Source organism: Equus caballus, chromosome 24 (genome assembly GCF_041296265.1).
Source record: "Equus caballus isolate H_3958 breed thoroughbred chromosome 24, TB-T2T, whole genome shotgun sequence".
Lineage (NCBI taxonomy): Eukaryota > Metazoa > Chordata > Mammalia > Perissodactyla > Equidae > Equus > Equus caballus.
Window position 1 is genome coordinate 13,840,034 of NC_091707.1, and position 15,986 is coordinate 13,856,019.

Consider the following 15,986-nt stretch of genomic DNA (forward strand, 5'->3'; position numbering starts at 1 on the left):
ATTATCAAATTCACTATGTTTCAATACTATTTCACAATAGATTATTAACATTACCTCCAATACTTTCTAGAATTGTATAAAGTAATGTTTTAGGATTGAAGAGAGCTTCACGTCTCAAAAAAGTTTCCAGGTGTTTAAGCAATCCATTTATTTTTAATTGTATATATGAAAACATATATATGACCTTTTGAACCCACTTTAATAAAATTAAATTTCTTTTTAAAGTTTCGTGGTAAATGAGATGCCTTAATGCATCAATTGATCAGGTTAGTACTTTATAAAAGACAGTTCTAAATTAATTCTAAAAATCTTCTCTTACGCACTTGCAGAAGAGTCTTAACTCATGTGTAATAAATAAAACTAAGAATATGATTAGAACTTGTACCTTTTATTATCTCCCCATTTTTACAACCAAATATACAACAAATATATTTATTCAGTTTCTTCAAATATAACTGTCTTTAAAGTTTTATGTAGTTATTATTTTACATGTTGTTATTCAGTAAGTATGGCAGTTTGAATTAAATTTGCTAAAAAATGTAATACATTAAAAGGGAAATTATAATTTTATTATAAACACATAAGAAATTCATAAAATATCACACACTTTGGGGGTAATCTTTAACTTGATTTATATACTATTTATTTTAAAGTTGTTCCCATTATTTGGGGAATTACCATTAAAGTATAAAATTTTAAAATTTTTAAATTGGAAATAAAGTGATAGTATTACTCTGTTTGATGAGATATTATTTAGATAATATTCAATAAGGCATTGCTTTATTGTAGATAATGCCTTAAATGTTCTTGGAGTTTCTAAGTTCTCCAGTATTTGCATTACTATGTTTCTTTTGAGAAGGGGTACTACAAGTCTAGTTTAAAGCTTTGTCCTAACCTATATTTTGTGATAAAATGTATATAACATAACGTTTACCATTTTAACCATTTTCATCTGTACAATTAAGTAACATTAAGTGCATTCACATTTTTGTGCAACTGTAACCACCATCCACCTCCAGAAAATTGTCATCATCGCAAACTGGAGGTTTTCACTCTATAAACAATAACTTACTGTTTCCCCTCCCTACAGTCCTGCTAAATATGATTTTTTTATGTCTCAATGAATTTGACTATTCTAAGTACCTCATAAAAGTAAAATCATATAGTATCTGTCCTTTTGTGCTTGTCTTATTTCACCTAGAAAAGTGTTGTCATGGTTCATCCATCTTGTACCATGTGTCTGAATTTCATTCCTTTTTAAGGTCAAATAATATTCCATTTTGTGTGTGTGTATATATATATATATACAATATATTGTATAATTTCAACACCTTAAGTTTTTATTCAACTTGTTTTGCGGTGTACCATGTAGTCTATCCTGATGACTGCTCCAGTTGCTGTTGAGGAAATTGTGTATTCAGATGTTTAGTAGAGTATTTTTTATACGTCTATTGAGTCAAATTGATTTCTAGTATGTTGCAAATCTTTTATTTCTTGATCGATTTTTTTTAAAGATTGGCACCTGAGCTAACAAATGTTGCCAATCTTCTTTTTATTTTTTCTGCTTTTTCTCCCCAAATCCCCCCAGTACATAGTTGTATATTATTAGTTGTTGGTTCTTCTAGTTGTGCCATGTGGGACGCTGCCTCAATGTGGCCTGACGAGTGGTGCCATGTCCACGCCCAGGATCCGAACCAGCAAAACCCTGGGCCACCTAAGCGGAACGCAAGAACTTAACTACCCTGCCATGGAGCCGGCCCCTCTTTATTGATCTTATCTCTGGTTTCCCATTTATCATTCAAAGAGAAACATTGAAGTCTCCGATTATTATATAGAACTGTCTATTTCTCCATTCAATTTTTTCAATATTTGCTTCATATTTTTTGGAGATTTAATGTTCAGTGCATATATGTTTATAATCATATCTTCTTAATTACACTTTAATTAATATATAATGTTCTTGAGTATCCCCTAGGACAGGTTTTGTCTTAAAGTTTACTTTGATTTTAATATGACCTTAGATCCTTTTTGGCTACTATTTCCATGAATTATCTTTTCACATTCTTTCACTTTCAAGTTATTAATGAGTTTATATATAAAGTGGATCTTTTATAGACAGCATGTTATTACATTATGTTTTTTTAAATCCATTCTTTCAATCTATGTCTTTTGATTGGAGTATTTAATCCACTTATATTTAGAGTAATTAAAGATAAAGGAGGAGTATCTTTTGCCATTTTGCTATTTCTTTTCTGTATATTGTTATAGTTTTTTTGTTTCTCATTTCCCTCAGTACTGCCATCTTTTGTGTTTAGTTGACTTTTTGTAATGATATGTTTTGATTCCCTTTTCCCTTCCTTCTGGGTACATTCTATAGAAATTTTCTTCGTGGTTACCATGGGGATTACATATTATATCTTAAAGTTTTAAAAATCTAGGTTCAATTAATACTTAACTTTAATCACATGCAAAAACCAATCCTATACAGATTACTTCCCCTCTTTAGGTTAGTGATGTCACAAATTACTTCTTTATACCTTGTGTACCAAATAATATTGTTTTTACGCATTTGTCTTCCAAATTCTGTAGAAAATAAATACCAGATTTACAAATCAAGATTACGGTAATATTGATTTTTATATTTGTCCACGTATTTAACTTACCTGACATCCTCAAATTTTAATATGGCTCAAAGTTACAGTCTGACATCATTTTATTTCAATAGGAATGACTACCTTTGACATTTTTTTTTTGTAGAGCAGATCTAGTAGTAATAAATTTAATCTGCTTTTGTGTGGCTGAGAATGTCTTAGTTTCTCTCTCACTTTTGAGGAAATAGTTTTAAAGTTATGTAAAATTTTCAGGTGAAAGTTTTATCTCTTCCATCACTTTAAATATTATCCTATTGTCTGTCCTCCAAGGTTTCTGCTGAGAAGCAGCAATTATGTTACTGAGGCTCTCTTGTATGTAAAAAAGTCACTTATTTATGCTGTTTTCAACAATTTCTCTTTCCATCCTGAAAGGTTGATTAAATGAGTCTTATTGTGAGTCTCTTTGGATTTATCCTATTTGGAATTTGTTGAGGTTTTTGGATCATATATTCATGTCTTTCACCAAATATGAAAACTTTTAGTCGTTTTCCCTTCAAGTAATCTCCCTGTCCTTTCACTCTCCTCTTTTCTGGTACTCCTGTGAAGCATATAGTGATCCTTTGTTGGACTACCACATTTACCTTAGTCTATGTTCACTTTTATTTATTCTTTTGACTTTCTGCTCCCCGGACTATAATTTCAATCGCCCTGACTTTAATTTTATTAGTACTTTTGACTGTTCATATCTTCTGTTGAATCTCTAGTGATGCTTTTGTTTTATATTTTCATAATTTTCATCTCCAGAATTTCTAGTTGCTTTTCTTTTATAAGTTACATCCCTTTGTTGATAGATTCATTTGTTCATATAACACTTCTCTTAGTTATCTATGTTTTCTTTTAACTATTTAATCATACCAAAAACAATTTTTTAAATTTTTTGTCTAGTAATTCCTATGTCTATGCTTCTTCACAAATAGCTTCTCTTAATGTATTTTTCCCCCATGAATGGGCCATGTTTTCCTTTTCCTTTGGAAAACTTGTGATATTTCATTGACAATTAGGCATTTGAAGAAGAACGCAGCCACTTCCTGGCCCATGCAGATGGGCTCTGTGTCATGATAACCTTCACTATTAACTGAGTTGACTCTTAGATTAGGGATTAGCCCCAGGTGAAAACTTAAGACCTTCTCAGATTTTCCTGACTGTGGATCTTTCCTGGGCCTGTGTAGCATTCTAAATTTCTCCTCATAATTTCCTAAAGTGCTCCCATCCAGTTTCTCCCCGAGGCATCCGATGGTGTATTGTACAGCTCCAGTGTAATCTCTTGCCTCAGGATTTATAGTCCTTTAGTCTCTCTGCAGCTTCCCTGAGAAGTGTCCTTTCACTGTTTCCACATAAGACCTGAGTTAGGCGAGCCCTAGATCAGTGTTTCAGGCGTCTCCAAAAGATGTTGAAACTTTGTAAATATGGTTTGCTTTACTTCTTGCCATTTGAGAGAGGGAATTAGAAATTGGGATGTTGCCTCCTCCAGAACAGGCAACATCACACCATGGAGGGTCTGGGGCAATGATAAATAAAATTGCCACAAAATTTCTCACCAATTTAAATGTGGATTTTTCTTGATTTGGGTGCTGTAAATCCTTGACTAATTTGCAGCCAAAAGTTTAGTTTGCCCACTTTCTGGTAAGATTTTTTTTTTATCTTTCTATGGGTTAACAAAAGCTTACAGATGCCTAGTCCACTATTTTGTCAACATGATTTTCTTTGTTTTCCTAAAAATAGTTCTACACTAGTTAACTATTATTTATGCTTTATTTATTTAGTATTTTTATCTCCCCAAACCCCAGTGCATGGTTGTATATCTTAGTTGTAAATCATTCTAATTCTTCTCTGTGAGCCATTGCCACAGCATGGCAACTGACAGACCTGTGTGGTTCTGCACACCATCTGTGTGGTTCCACACACCATCTGTGTGGTTCCACAACCAGGAATTGAACCTGGGCCACAGAAGTGGTGAGCGCCAAGCTTTAACCACTAGGCCATCAGGGCTGGCTCAAGATTTATTTCTAATTGAGTTCTACTGTAAAATTGTGATGAAGGTACAGAGATTTCCCATATACATTTTCCCATATATATGCATAGCCCCATTTTTATTAACTTCCTTCACCAGAGTAGTACATTTGTTGTAACTGATGAATCTACATTGACATATCATAATCACATACAGTCCAAAGTTTATTTTAAGGTTCATTCTTGGTATTGTACGTTCTACAAGTTTTGACAAACTTATAATGGCATGTACTTACCACTGTAGTACCATACAGAGTTGTTTCACTGCCCTAAAAATTTTCTGTGCTCTGCCAATTTATCCTTCCCCCACCCAGGACCCCTGGCAATCACTGAAATTTTTTCTATCTACAGAGTTCAAAAGAATATCATCTAGCTGGAATCATGCCATATGTAGCCTTTTCAGTTTAGCTTTTGTCGTGTAGTAATATGCATTTAAATTCCTCCATGTCTTTTTTGGCTTGATATCTCATTTCTTTTCATCACTGAATAGTATTCCATTGTCTGAATGCACCACAGTTTATCAGTTTAATAGCTAAAGGACATTTTAGTTTATTCTAAGTTTTGGGAACTATAAATAATGCTGCTATATGTATACTTGTATATATCCATGTATAGACTTTTGTGTGGACATACGTTTTCAACTCCTTTAAGCAAATACTGTGTTTATGATTGCTGGATCCATAGTAAGAGTATGCTCAGGTTTGCAAGAAATTGCCAAACTGTCATCCAAAATGGCTGCTCAACTGTCTTCCAAAGTGGAGTTTTGCAGCCCCACCAGCAATAAAAGATAATTTCTATTGCTCCACATCCTCACCAGCATTTGGGGCTGTCAGTGCTCTGGATATTGGCCATTCTAGTAATTGTATGGTGATATCATATTGCTATTTTAATTTGCATTTTCCTGATGATATACGACACGGAGCTTCTTTTTAGATGCCTATTTGTCACTTGTATATCTCTTTCAGTAAGTGGTCTGTTTAGGCCCTTGGCCAATATTTTTAATTCAATTTGTTTTTTTCTTATTGGTTTTAAGAGTTATTTGTATATTTAGATAACAATCCTTTATCAGATGTGTCTTTTGCAGAGATTATATGAGTCTGTGGCTTGTCTTCTCATTATCTTGAATTTGTCTTTTCGAGAGCAGAAGTTTTGAATTTTAATGAATTCCAACTTATGAGATCTCATTTTTATGGATCATCTCTTTGATATTGTCTGTAAAAAGTCATTGTGATACTCAAGATCCTTTGGTTTCCCCTATGGTATCTTCTAGAAGTTTTATACTTTTGCATTTTTACATTTACGTCTATGATCCATTTGGAGTTAAATTTTGTAAAAGTTGTAAGGTTTGTTTCTCTATAGATTTTTTCTTATTTTGGCATATGAATATCCAAATGTTACAGCACGATTTGTTGAAAAGATTATATTTGCTCTATTTATTGGTATTGATTTTTTGTCAAAAATCAGTTGACTATATTTATGAAGCCTATTTCTGGAGTGTCTGTTCTATTCCTTTGATCTGTTTGTGTATTATTTTGCTAATACCACACTGTTGTCATTACTGTAACTTCATAGTAAGTTTTGAGATTGGGTAGCGTCAGTGTTCCACCTTTCTTCTTCTCCTTCAATATTGTGTTGGCTATTCTGGGTCTTTTGCCTGTCAAATAAGCTTTGGAATTAATTTGTCCATATCCACAAAAGAACTTGAGATTTTGATTGAGATTGCATTGAATCTATAGATCAAATTACAAAGAACTGACTTTTGACAATATTGAGTCTTCTTGGGGCTGGCCTGGTCCTGTAGTGGTTAAGTTTGCATGCTCCTTTTCAGTGGCCTGAGGTTCATGGCTTTGGATCGTAGGCATAGGCCTACACACCACTTATCAAGCCATGCTGTGACAGGCATCCCGCATATAAAATACAGGAAGATGGGCACAGATGGTAGCTTAGGGTCACTCTTCCTCAGCAAAGAGAAGAGGATTGGCAGCAGATGTTAGCTTAGGTCTAATCTTGCTCAAAAAATAATTGAGTCTTCTTATGCATGAACATGGAATACTTTTCATTTCTTTAGTTATTTCATTTCATTTGCAAGAGTTTTGTAATTTTTCACATATGATCTTATACATATTTTATTGGTTTTATAACTATTTCATTTTGGGGTGTTAATGTAAATAGTATTGTTTTTAATTTCAAATTCTACTTGTTCATTGCTAGTATACAGAACCATGATTGACTTTTTTATGTTAACCTTGTATTCTGCAGCTTTGCTAAAATGAGTTATTATTTTCAGTAGTGTTTCTGTTGGTTCTTTTGAATTTTCTACAAGTTGATTACGTCATGTGCAAACTAAACCAGTTTTGTTTATTTCTTTTCAGTTTGTATACATTTTATTTCCTTTTCTTGTCTTATTGAATTAGCTAGTACATTCAGTAAAATGTTGAAACGGAGTGATGAGAGAGAAGATTCTTACGTTGTTTCTTATCTTAATAGAAAACCTTCTAGTTTCTCACCATTAACCATTACATTCGCTGTAGGTTTTTTTGTATGTGTTGTTTATCAAGTTAAAAAAATTCCCTCTCTTCTTAGTTTACTGAGAATTTTAATTATGAATGGATGTTGTATTATGAAAGTAGTTTTGTTGCAACTATGGATATGATAATGTGATTTTTCTTTTTTAGTAAGTTGATGTGCTGGATTACATTGATTGATATATTTCTTCTTCTTCTCCCCAAAGACCCCCAGTACATAGTTGTATATTCTAGCTGTAAGTCCTTCTGGTTCTGCTATGTGAGATGCCACTTAAGCATGGCTTGATTAACAGTGCGAGGTCCACGCCCAGGATCTGAACTGGTGACACCCTGAGCCGCTAGAGCAGAGCGCATGACCTTAACCATTCAGCCACAAGGTTGGTCCTTACACTGATTAATTTTTGAATGTGGAACCAATCTTGCATACCCGTAATAAATCTCATTTGGGTGTGATGTAAATTTACTGCTATATATTGTTAGATTTAATTTGCTTGTATTTTATTTAGAATTTTTGCATCTATATTCATGAGAGATGATAATCTGCACTTTTCCTGTAAGGAATTTGTCTGATTTTGGTGTTAGGGTAATGATGGTCTCATAGAAGGAGTTAGGAAGCATTTTCATTTCTTTTATCTTCTGAAAGGTATTGCAGAGAATTGGTACAATTTCTTTCTTAAATGTTTAGTAAAATTCACTAGTGATCCCATCTGGGTCAGAGCTTTCTGCTTTGGAAGGTTATTAAATATTAATTCAATTAATTTAATAATAGATACAGGTTTATTCAGATTGCCCTTTCCTTCTTGTGTGAGTTTTGGCAAATTGTGTCTTTCAAGGAGTTGGTCCATGGCTTCTAAGTTATCAAATTTGTGAGCATAGAGTTGCTAACAGTATTCGTTTATTATCCTTTTAATCTCCATGGATTTGCAGTGATCTCTCCTATTTTATTTCTGATATTAGTAATTTGCGTCTTCTTTTTTTCTTAGTTACTCTAGTTAGAGGTTTGTCAAATTTATTTATCTTTTCAAATAACCATATTTTGGTTTCATTGATTTTCTCTGTTTATTTCCTGTTTTCAATTTCTCATTTTTACTATTTCTTTTCTTTTGCTTATTTGGATTTAACTTGATCATTTTATAGTTTCATAGGATAAAAAGATAGTTAATTTTAGATCTATATTCTTTTTTAATATATGCATTCAATAAGATAAAATTCTCTGTCAGCATGGTATCCCATAATTTATAAGTTGTTCTTTATTTTCACTTATTTCAAAACATTTTGAAACTTCTCTTCGGATTTACTTATTTACCTATATTTACATAGAAGCCTTGTTTAATGTTCACATATTTTGAAATTTTCCACTTATCTTTCTTTTTCTATTTAATTACTTTTTTATTGAGGTAACCCGTTTATAACATTATATAATAAAACTTGATGTACATAACTGTATTTCAGTTTCTGTTTAGACTACATCAGTTCACTGTCAAAAGTCTCATTGCCATCCATCTCCATGATCTCTGTACTTCCTGTACTTGGATGTCTTTTCCTTCCTTAGTTTAGGGAAGTTTTTAGCTACTGTTTCTTCAGTTTCTCTACCCCTTTGTCTCTCTCTTCACCTTCTTGGACACCTATAATATGAATGTTAGTGTGCTTGATGTTTTCCCAGAGGTCCCTTAGACTGTCTTCATTCTTTTTAAATTGTTTTTTCTTTTATCTGTTCAGCTCGGGTGATTTCCTCTAGTCTTTCCTCCAGCTTGCTGATTCATGCTTCTGCATCATCTGCTCTGCTACTGAGTCCCTCTAGTGAATTTGTCATTTCCAGTATTGTATTCTTCATTTCTGAATGGGTCTTTTTTATATTTTCCAATTCTTTGTTGAAATTCTGTGTTCATCAAATCTCCCAAGACCAGTGAGCATGATTATGACTATTAATTTATACTCCCTGTCAGGTAGACTGTTTATCTCATTCTTTCATTCTTCTCATTCTTTTTCTGTGTTTTTGTCTTGTTCCTTTACTTGGAATGTGTTCAACTGTCTCCCCATTTTGCCTCCTTCTCTGTGCCTATATATATATATATTAGGTACATCAGCTATATCTCCTGATCTTGGAGAAGTGGCCTTATGTAAGAGATGACCTCTGAGGCCCAGCAATGTGCTTCCCTCTTGTCACCAGTTCCAAATGTTCGAGGAGTGTCCCTTCTGTGGGCTATGTGTGTCCTCCTGTTGTGGAAGGGTTGCTATCACTGCAAGTGCTCATAAAGTCGAGGCTGTCCCCCTAGTAAGCAGGTTGTAATGCTCAGCTGCATGAGGCTGCTATAGTCCCTTCAGTCACTTTATTGGGCATGAGGAGCCCCAGCACGGTTGGCCACAAGGTCTAATATCACACTCTTGTTGCGGTTTTTCTGTTATGTGAGTAGGCCTGGAGGGTGGTTGGTTGCCAGGCTCAGGGTCTTAGCATTGCTGTAGGTCTCTGGCATGCAAGCCTGTTTTCAGCTCTCTCGGGATTGAAGCTGAGTGGGGATCGCCCCAGGCATAGGAGCACCAAATTTTCCCCACTTACAGTTGATGCGATTCCAGGGACTGAATCAGAAAACAAGTTCCTCATTTGGGCAAGAGGAACTGGGAAAATGTTCTCTCATCCTCCAAATGCAGAAAGGCACCACTGTCCTGGGTAGGAAATGTGCTAGGCACAGGCCAGGGCTAGCTTGTTTTTGGTGAGGAAGGTTAGCTCTGAGCTAACATCTGCAGCCAATCCTCCTATTTTTGCTGAGGAAGACTGGCCCTGAGCTAACATGCATGCCCATCTTCTTCTACTTTATACATGGGACACCTGCCACAGCGTGGCTGGACAAGGGGTGTGTAGGTCCACACTCAGGATCTGTACCAGCGAACCTCAGGCAACCGAAGGGGACCATGGGAACTGAACCACTGTGCCACTGGGCTGGCCCCAAGCAAGTGCTACTTTTAAAGACACATCCGTTTCTGTGGCTGTTCTCCTGCCAGAGAAAGTCCTCCCAATGTCTCAGCCCCAGGAGATTGGAAGGGCCGCTTCTGCTCCAGGAACCGGTGAACCACACTGCAATGATCCTGTCCTCTGAGTGGGGACTGTCCTTCAGCAGCCAGGGACGGCACTGGCACTTCTCCCTTCACCACATACATTGAGCTGAGGACTCTGAGGTTTCTGAACTCAGGGAGGAATGTGAGATTCTGGATCTCATTTCCATGAGCACAGAGAGAGAAAGAACCACACCTCCACTCACAGGCTGAGAAAGAAACAGGGATTTAATAGAATATTCAAACATGGACAACAAAAATATGGCCCCTCCAAAGAGTGAAATAGGCACTGGGGGAAATGTGTGAGGGAGATGAGGGGGGTGGTCCACTCGCTTGTGGCCTTCAGGGGACCCCAGGAAATGGATCACAAAGTTTTCATTCATATCAGCATCTGAGAGGTGGCCCCATGCACCTGAGTGTCCCCGGTGTGTCCCTGCTGTAGTTCAGCTGGTCTCAGGAGCATCACCTGCCACCACCACTGGGCTCTTTTTTCGGGGCCTGGTGTCTGGATAGAAGGAGGCATTTCCTAGGGGGCCTCCCCCAGAATCACAGCATACCCTCCCCCATCCCTGCACCCACTGCACCCTGTGCCCCAGCCCTGGTGCTGAGTGCTCAGTCAGCCAACAGCACCCCATTTGTCCCTGACACAGGGGCTGATACTTAGTGTCACCCACTTCACAGAGGAACAAACCAGTCCCAGAAATGCGAGGGGAATCGCCCGTGACAGGACTGCTCAGCGGTGGAGCTAGGGCCCTAGCACCACAGCTGTCCAACTCCCCTGGCTCAGACTTGGCCTGAATCTGTACTGAACCCCTGGATTCAGCCACTGCCAGTCCAGACACTCACTCAGCCCTGGGCGGGAAGATGAGTGGCTTTTCTTGTCTTTGAAGAAGAGGCGAATCTTTCTGGTCCACTGGTATCGGGGCTCCAGCTGACAGGACAGGCTGTAGCTACAGGACAGAGTGGAGCTCTGGGCTCCCAGGAGCCACACCTCAGAGGTGCTTCCCAGCATCTGGAGTCCCATGTCCCCAGGGGTCGCCATGCAGCCAGATCTGAGGCTGACCATGGAGCCACGGCCATGGACAATGGAGGTGGTCTGCAGAGAGAGTCCGCCCTGCCCTCACCCAACTCCTGCCCCGCCTCACCTTGCCTCCTCGCTCAGGGGTTCCACGGCCTGGAACCAGGTCCCAAAGTGCTCGTCAGGCTGCACAGTGTACAGATTGCAGACTTCTGGACCACCTTGATGTCCTTGATGAGTTTGAATTCCTGGGACAGAGGAAGGACAGGATGGAGACATGGCCTGGGTGGGGGACCCTGAAGGGCTCTTGGAGGGGGTAAGGAGGGGGACAAGGAGCCAGTGTGGGGCCTTTGCCCACTTGGGAACCCTCCATCCCTGCAATTCCAGTCAGGATATGCCTGTTCTCACAGTTGGCCCAAAATAGATCCTCTACCAGGAAGGGGTCCTTGATGCCAGCCCTTCCCCCACCCACCAATGCCATAGGATCCCCAGCTCTGTATATCGAACTCTGCAAATAAATGTCAGATCCCAGGGATTGGGCTAGAGGGCTTCATGTGAAAGGGGGGCTCTCTGATTCCAACACACCCACCCTCACCACAGTGAGGCTGCAGCTCCTTACCTCATTCTGACAGCTGAGCACATTCTCCTGGAAGGCAGACAGCCAAAGTCCATCAGAAACAGCCCCCTTAGCCCAGAACTAGCCCCCATCCCACCTCTTCCAGTGTTGCACTGCTGCCAGTGGGCAGGCCCTTCCAGAGACCGGACTTGGACCTGGGCCAGGCTCTGGGCTCCAGACCTGGGGGCAGAGGAGCTGAGACCTTGTAATCCAACCCTCTCTGATGACACATGGGGAGACTGAGGCCTCAGGCAGGAAGGGACAACTCAGCCACTGATGGGCTTCCTGACTTGGAGGGAGCCGACTTCTCTTCCCCCATCGGCAGGGCCAGAGGGAGAGGCTGAGTCCAGCTCAGACACCACCTCCTGCAGCCACACAGCCAGGCAGCTCTGAGCCTCACCAGTACAGGGAGCCTGGATGGCAGCCTAGGCAGAGCCTCCCATCACTCGTTGCTGAGATAGGCCTGATGCCCTGGCTTCAACAGTAGGCTGGGAGGCTCTGCAGAGAGGACCCTTCCAAGTGTGAGAGCTCAGGGCTCATGGAAGGACTCTCTCCTCCCAAACCCTCAGGAGCCTGATCCCATGGCCCCACCTCCAGGCTTACTCAAATCCACATAATAATCCATCTCATTATCCAGCAGCTCCAGGTAACTGAAGATCATCTCGAGGGAGGGGACGACACCCTGCTCCATCAAAGTGGGGATGGTGATGAGCCTCAGCATTCAGGTGCCCCCATGAACCCTCCCCTGAAACCCCTCACCCCAGCCCCCTGCCCACCTCAGGCTCCCACATACAGCAGCCTAGGACCCTCAGGAGCCCCCACCACACACAATTCCCTTCTCACCTCCCCTCCAGGAACACCAAACTCCCCCAGTCACGTCCAAGGGCTGGCTCTTAGCCAATCCCATGGGATGTGGCCCCTGCCACTCCCCACCCCAAATCCATCCTGATCCCACCCCTTCCAGGCCTCCTCCTGCTCACTACCAATGCAAGCACTTCAGGCTCGGCAGCCACAGCAGATGCACTGGAGGAGGAAGGCCCATCTCCTGGGGGAGGCCTCCAGCTGGGAGGGGGAGACCCGTCTCCTCTGACTCCTGGGCCCTTCCCCCACAGGCACCCTCACCTGCTGCTGTCACCTCTCCCGGGCTCCATGGTGGGCCCTCTGTGCAGTGGCCAACACGGAGGTCACCTCCTGTCAGGGCCGAGGACAGGGTCAGAGAGGCCATGCTCCCCTCCACATGTCCCCCAAGGCCCCTGACCTCAGACACTGGCCATCTGGCTCCAGTCTCCCGCTGCCTATGCTGCTCCCGCCTCCAGGGTGCTCTGATTCTAGACTAGTCCAGGCTCCAGGACTCACTCCTGTGTGACTTTGGGCCTGCCCAGGCCTCCCTGAGCCTCTTTCATCATCAGGAAAGAGTGAGGAGAACTCCACTTGCCTCCAGCGCTCTCCTGAGGACTACGTGTCATCTGACTGTCATCACTGCTTTCCCCTCACATCTCGAGGAGGAGCCAGCACAAATCTCCTCCCATTCCTGTCCTCCCTTGGATGGTATCACCCCACCGTGAGGGCTGCAGCACGTCATCTCCCTCCATTTCCCAGAGGAGACGACCGAGGCCCACCTAGGGGCAGAGACTAGCTCAAGGACCCACTGATGAGAGGCCACTCTCCCTCCCACCAAAAGTCCCTGTCCCCGCTGCCCTCACCCCTTGCCCTGCCCCACCACTGACCAAGGTCTCGACCTCTGCACTCCCAGAGTGTGTCCCGACAACAGCCAAACTGAGACATGGAGGGAGAAGGCAGGGGGTGTTGCGGGGGCCATGTGGCAACTCCTTCCTGCCCCCCTGACAGGGGTCTCTGAACCCCAGGATGGCCTTACCATAGCCTCACTTCCTAGGATGTCCTCAGGATGTTCCCGGCCCCCTCGCGCACCCCTCCTCCCAGATCTCCAGCCCCAGGTTACCTTCAGGAACAGTCTCCTGCTCACGTGCTGCTCTCCCCTGCACCACTTCTTAAAGGTGTAGGATCTCTCCCTGGGGGAGTGGGGAAAGAAAGAAAGACTATGGGGTGGTTGAAGGGCAAATCCCGTTTGTTTGAGATCCCAGAAGATCCAAACAGCCTGGGGCTTGGATGAGGGATTTCACTGGGTTGCTCTGAGCCCTGAGGTCCCCATTGGACTGGGAAGGGGCCTCTCCTGTTGTCACCTGGGGCCTCCATTCCCATATCTACCACACAGATCTGTTTTGAACACTCTTGGTTTCAATTGGATGGAGATTTCTGTTGCTGCAAAGGAAACACCTGAGAATCTCCAACTGGGCTCAAGTCAGGATCTGATATTGAAGGAAATGAATTCCTGGGCAAAACTGCTGGCCTAAGGGCCCTGAGAGGCTCAGAGACCCAGGAACAGGATCAGTATGTGTCCCAGGCATTCACTGTCTCCCAGGTTGTCTCAGCTGGCTGCGGGGGCCATGACGACCCAATGCAGGCTGCAGGATCCACCTCACCCTCATGGTGCTTGGATGGAGGGCAGCCTACCCACCTGGAAACTTGTCCCCAGGTCTCTTTGAGACGCTTAATGGCAGGGCTCTGCAGAGCAGAAAGGATGGTGTGGAGGGAAGAGAAGTTTCTGAGGCCTCAGCACCCCTGGGGAAGGGAAGAGATTGAGCTGTGAGGTGGGGCTGGAGCTCTCCAGCTCTGGATTCTGTCCCCTCATGGACTTCTCCTGTCCTGGATGAGACAGATGCCCAGGAAACCCAGGGAGGGCACACCTGGCACCTGACAGGTAACACTGCCAGGCACAAGGATTTTTAGCTGAACACAAGGAAGGAGCACAGGAAGGAAGACAGCTTGCCACAGCCAGGACCTCAAGTCAAGGTCAGTGTGGCCCTGGCAGGAGGGTCTAGGGACAGTGCAGGGACTCGGACCACAGACTTCAATCTCGAGAGCTGAGAAACAAGAGGCAATTCCCATGACTCCAGACAGGGCCTCCATGGGCCTCCCATGACTTACCTTGGCCACCTGAATTCACAGCTCCACCACTCTGGCCCTGTCCTGCACTGTAATGCTTGGGGCCCCGAGGCACGTAGTGATGACACTGTTGACCAAGGTGTTCGTGTGTGCCACAGTGTCACGGATGGTAGGTGCCAGGTATTTGTGGTCCCTGTTGTCTTGCTGGAACCAGATGGAGCCCAGGCAGTGGGCGGGCACCAATTTCTTGAACAGCTCCTGAGGAAGATTCAGAGTGTTGCCAGTACTGCCTCACCCCAGCTCGGCATCCTTGGTCCCCCACAGTCCCAGGTGGGGTGAGGACAGCGTGGGAGCTCAGGAAGCAGAGGGTGTGATCTCTGAGGTGTGTCGGACTCCCTGGGTTTTGTCTGTGTCCACTGAAGGTGCCAGCACAAGATGACCCAGGACACAGTCCTGTGCAGAAGGGAGGACATTTTCCCCCAGCCCCGTCTCATTTCCTCCAAGCTCCAGAATGCAGCCCATGCCGGCTCACCACAAAGGCCATCTTCCACCCATCCCAGTCCCCCTCAGGTCCCACTCCCCATTCCCATGCACATTCCCCCAAGGCAGGGAGAAGCACCGGCTTTGTGTGATTGTCTCCGCTGGAGTCAGTACACATCACGTGCCTGATAAGTGTTGAGGATGTGAAGGCCACCTGGGCACTCGAGTGTTGGACACGAGGACCTGGCAGCACTTCAGTGAGCTCCCTCCCCCACCAAAGGGCCAGACTCTGCCCAACTTCTTCTCTGTTCCACCTCATTCATTGGCACATCCACCCTGTGCAGCAGGTGCCCTTAGTGTCCGGCTCTGCTGTGCACATGGGGACAGCGAGCGCTGGGGGTTAAGAAAGTGCCCAGGTCACAGTGTTGGTAACGGGGGAGCAGGGATGTGGACCCAGATCACTGGAATCCAGATCAGGCAATGGCAGGTCTGGGGCAGCTCGTGGCACAGGAAGGCAGGACCCCCCTGCCCTGCAAGCCCCGCTGCCCACCGCCTACATCCTTGTCAGCTGCTCTGACACCAGCTGGGGAGGGAAATCTAAGAGGTTCGGCTTCTCCTCCCTCAGCTGGTTCTCGGTGGTCACAGACCAGGGTCCAGTGGGATCTAGTTCA

At 43.1% G+C, this 15,986-nt stretch overlaps 2 long non-coding RNA genes across 2 annotated transcripts; both read right to left on the reverse strand.

Moving 5' to 3' along the window:
• Window positions 1-10,602: 10,602 nt before the first annotated feature.
• Window positions 10,603-11,505, reverse strand: LOC138920568 (uncharacterized). The gene is made up of 3 exons (XR_011431973.1): window positions 11,383-11,505; window positions 11,084-11,207; window positions 10,603-10,742 (listed from the first exon to the last, which is right to left on the reverse strand). It is a non-coding gene; the product is annotated as an uncharacterized lncRNA (long non-coding RNA).
• A 974-nt stretch (window positions 11,506-12,479) lies between these two features.
• On the reverse strand, window positions 12,480-15,001 carry LOC138920567 (uncharacterized). Its single transcript, XR_011431972.1, has 5 exons — window positions 14,878-15,001; window positions 14,408-14,511; window positions 13,832-13,901; window positions 12,994-13,062; window positions 12,480-12,553 (listed from the first exon to the last, which is right to left on the reverse strand). It is a non-coding gene; the product is annotated as an uncharacterized lncRNA (long non-coding RNA).
• Window positions 15,002-15,986: the final 985 nt, after the last annotated feature.